This window comes from Galeopterus variegatus, unplaced genomic scaffold (assembly GCF_000696425.1).
Source record: "Galeopterus variegatus unplaced genomic scaffold, G_variegatus-3.0.2 Scaffold4593, whole genome shotgun sequence".
NCBI lineage: Eukaryota > Metazoa > Chordata > Mammalia > Dermoptera > Cynocephalidae > Galeopterus > Galeopterus variegatus.
The window spans coordinates 152,219-156,807 of NW_007730704.1; the positions used below are offsets into that span (position 1 = coordinate 152,219).

The 4,589-nt window shown below is 39.9% G+C and overlaps 1 protein-coding gene across 1 annotated transcript in view; it reads left to right on the forward strand.

The window, feature by feature from the left end:
- DDX58 (DEAD (Asp-Glu-Ala-Asp) box polypeptide 58) overlaps positions 1-4,589 on the forward strand; it is a 62,583-nt gene that overhangs the window by 53,150 nt on the left and 4,844 nt on the right. The gene's annotated exons all lie outside the window — the stretch shown is intronic.

Below are 4,589 nucleotides of genomic sequence, written 5' to 3' on the forward strand. Positions count from 1 at the left end.
CATTTTATTGATTATTGTTTAATTGTCTTAGGTGTCTTTTGTTCCTTGCTTTCTGATTTACTGTTTGTTTTCTGTGTTTGCTGGTTCCTTAGGATGTAGATAGCCTTTTTGTTTGTTTGTTTTCTCTTCATGTATGCCATTTTTATTATACTAGTGGGTTTAGATTTTTCTTGGGTTTTTATGGCAGTGGTGGTTATTTTTCAGGAATCAAACCCAGTACTCCTTTGAGAATTTCTTGTAAGGGTGGTCGTGTGGTGGTGAACTCCTGCAGTTTTTGTTTGTCTGAGAAATATACTATTTGCCCTTCATTTCGGAAGGACAGCCTTGCAGGGTAGAGTATTCTTGGCTGGCAATCTTTGTCTTTTAGTTTTTTAAATATATCATCCCATTCCTTTCTAGCTTTTAGGTTTTGTGCTGAGAAGTCTGAAGTTAACCTGATTGGGGCTCCCTTATAGGTGATTTGACGCTTCTCTCTTGCAGCTCTCAAGTTCTTTGTCTTTGAGTTTTGCCAATTTGACTATAAAATGTCTTGGAGAAGACCTTTTTGGATTGAATGCAGTTGGGGCTCTTTGAGCTTCCTGAATCTGAAGATCTGTGTCTTTCTGTATACCTGGGAAGTTTTCTGCCACTATTTTGTTGAATATGTTTTCAATGCAATCTCCGTTTTTTTCCCCTTCTGGAATACCTATGACTTGGATATTTGAGCACTTAAGTTTATCTGATATCTGTCTTAGATTTTCTTCAATGTTTTTAATTCTTTTTTCTTTTGTTTTTGTCTGCCTGTGTTATTTCAAACAGCCCATCTTCAAGGTCAGAAGTTGTCTCTTCTACTTCTGCAAGCCTCCTGGTTAAACTCTCTTGTGTTTTTTATTTTGTTGAATGGGATTCTTCAGCTTGGCAAGCTCTGCTACATTCTTTTCAGGGTATTGATTTCCTTGTACATTTCTTCTTTCAGGTCCTATATACTTTTCCTCATTTCATCATGTTGTCTAGCTGAGTTTTCTTGTATCTCATTTAGTTTCCTTAGAATTAGCACTCAAAATTCCTTGTCAGACATTTCAAGGGCTTCTTGTTCTATAGGATCTAGAGCAGGAGAGTTGTTACCCTTTGGTGGTGTGCTTTCTTGATTTTTCATATTTCTGGTATCTTTCCTTTGATGTTTAGTCTTTGTGGCTGGGGATTTCACGGTCCACTGGTTTGACACTATTGTCTGGCTAGGGTGCTGCTGGGGCTGCCAGTTTGGTACGGCTACCTCAGTGTCTGTTCAGTTGCCCACTAGTGCCTCGGTGTGTGGTTGCCTTGGGTCTTGGGCCTCTCCAGGGAGGTGCCTCTCTGGTCAGTGTGCCCTTGGCTGGGCTGGGGATGGAGTCAGGCAGTGGTGGCAAGGCCTACCTGCTGGGTTGCGTGCTGGCACCACAGGGCACGTAGTCTCCGTGGATCTTGGGCCTCTCTCGGATTTCCCACCTTTAATAGTTACAGTGGGCATTAAGCTTCAATGACTTTGCGGGGGGGCATTCAATTCACTGCAACAGGAATTCCAATTTTAGAAATTTATGTGAAGGAAATAATGGGATAAGCCCACGTAATGTAACAGTTTTACAGTAGTGAAAAGTTGGACTGAAAAGAGGAGACATAAACACCCATTATTTTTACAAAAACAAGATAATTTTAGGTGGAATGGAACAGGGAGTGGAGGAGGGAAAACAAATTTTGACTGTTTTTCTAATAAAAAAATTGTAGGTCTAAATTTTTCTAATATAAGCCAAATTTTATTTGAAGTGGTATAGGGATCAATAGATTCTCTGTGTATGATCAGTAACCAGTTAGAAGATATAAGAAGGAGAGAGATTTCCATTCATGGTGACAGTAACTGCGACTCATGAATGTAGAATTCTGACTCTCCACCAAGCCCAGCAAATTCTTTACCTATATCCACAGGCCTCACAGCAGTCCATGCAGCATAGTTTCTTATCTTATTTTATAGGAGGGAAACTGAGTCATGAAGAGCTTCAGTGCCAGTATATCACACAACTAGGTGGTGAAGCTGGTAGAGCCCATCTGTTTAACCACTACATCTACTGGCCTAACAAGGAAAGTTTGAAACATAAATAAGGACAACTACAAAAATTTTACTGGGAGATATGGAAGTAAATTAAGACAAAAGAAAAGAAATGTCATGCTCTTAAATGGAATGACAATATTTTAAAGATGTGCATTCACTCCAAATTCACTTATAGATTTATCACAACCCCTAAAAGTAAATATTTTTAACTTGATAAAATGGTCCAGAGTTTATACAGAAGAATAAATAGATGAAAATAGCTATGATATTTCTGGAAGAATAACTACAGAATGGGGATGGCCCTACTTAGTACTGAAGTACAAGCCAACATCATTAACATTTTCATGGTTAGCCTAACAGACCCAGGCTGACACTGACAGGCACTTACCCTGTGCCAGGCAGTCCTGAGCCTGGCCAGTTGTAAACTCATGTTACCTCCCGACAGTTCATGAAGTAGATGCTGCCATTGTTCCCATTTTGTATTTGAGGAAACTGAGGCACTTGTTCCAAATTGCACAGCTGGTAAGTGGCAGGGATAGCATTTATATGTAGGCTGTCTGTCTCCACCTGGAACATTTGAAAGTGTAGTGTGAAACAGGAGAGGTGGCACCACAAACCAGTGGGGCAGGCAGATGCTTCCGTAGATGCTGTTGAGGAAACTGACATGTTCTTTCTTCCCTAACAGTGTTTCAATGGTCCTTCTTTTATCATTTTCTTCTGCTTAGAAAACATTTTACCTGTTCTTTTAGGTAGGTCTGCTGATGACAAATTCTCTTAGTTTTCCTTCATCTGAGAATGTCTTGACTTCCCCTTCATTTTCGAAGGATATATTTGCTGGGTATATATCCTCTGGGGTGATGGTTCTTTTATTTGAGCATTTGAAAAATATTGTGCCACTTTCTTGTGACCTCCATGGTTACTGATGACAAATCCATTGTCAATTTTTGTTTCCCTATTGTTTTCCCCCTATTGGTGAGGTATATTTTTTTGTTTCTGGCTGCTTTCAAGATTTTTTTATTTGCCTTCAGTTTTCAGAAGTTTAATTATAATGTGTCTTGGAGTAAATTTCTTTGGTTTTATCCTGTTTCAGGTTTGTTCAGCTTCTTGAATCTGTAGGTTTGTGCTGCTTGTTAAATTTGGGGGAAATGTTCAGCCATTACTTTTTTGAGCACTTTGTAAACTCTGTTTTCTTTCTCCTCTCCTTCCAGGACTCCATGAGATGCCTTTTTTTCCCCCTGAGGCTGTGCTCTTTTTTTTTCTCCCAGTCTATTTTCTTTCTGTTGTTCAGACTGGGTAATTTTTATTCTATCTTCCAGTTCACTGATTCTTTCCTTTGTCCTTTCATTTCAGTAGAGCCCATCCACTGTACTTTTTATTTCAGTTTTTGTATATTTCAGTTCTAAAATTTTCATCTGGTTCTTTTTTGTCTTCCGTTTCTTTGTTGAGCCTTTATATTTTTTCATGTTTCAAAAGTGTTTATGATTGCTCACTGAAGCATTTGTGTTATGGCTGCTTTGCTTTGTCAGATAATTCAAACGTCTTTGTCATCTCAATGTTGGCATCCACTGTCTTCTTTTTTAATTAGGTTGAGATTTTCCTGTTTCTTGATATGAAGTGTGATTTGTCTGATAAAACCCAGACATGTTATGAAACTCTGGCTTTTTCTGACACCTCTCTGGCAAAGGTGGTGGTTATGCCTCAGGTTCCCCACTCAGTCTCTGTTGATACCGGCAATGGGGGAGGATCCTCATTACTGCTGGATGGGGGTATGAGTTCTGGCCCCCCAGTGTGGTCTCCACTGACACCACAGGGAGAGGGCTACATTACCAGTCAGCAGAGCTGAAAGTCCTGGCTCCCTTCTTGGCCTTCTCTGACACCACCCAGGTGGGGATATTGGTGTGTCTCCTTACCGCTCTGCCAGGTAGATGTCCAGGTTCTCCACTTGGCCTGCGCTGGCATGGGTGGGTTTTCTTTTCTTTCTTTTTTTTTTTTTTTAATTCTGTGGTGTTTGGCTGAAGTGGAGCAGTTATTGTCCAAAAGTTTTCTGTCTTGCTAGGCTACCCCTTTCCTGGTCCTTTGGCTGGGGTGAGCATGGTTTTATTGAGACTTTCTTTTTGCACCCATAGGCATTTCAGGTTGCCAGCTTCTTCAGCTCTAAGTCTGGGATATATCAGGTGAAAAGAAAACCCAGGGAACTCACCACGAGCAGTTCCTAGAGTCCCAAGGTTCCTAACTGGTCTGCCTTTCTCTCTTCCCCTTTCAGAATCTTATGTTTATGTCATATATAATGTCTAGCATTCTTAGTTGTATTTAGCCAAGGCCTAAATTTTGAAATAGAATATAGTCACACACTATACATACATTTAGCTTTACTGTAATTCAGCAATACTCTCTGTGGTTGGAAGGGAAAAGAAAAGATTTTAGGTGGCAGGAGATCTTCTGCCTACTATTCAGTGGGTTTATGCCTAAAGTGGGTGTAATTGCATGTGAAATAGTTCATATTATATATCTGTTTGTAGAGGGTTTT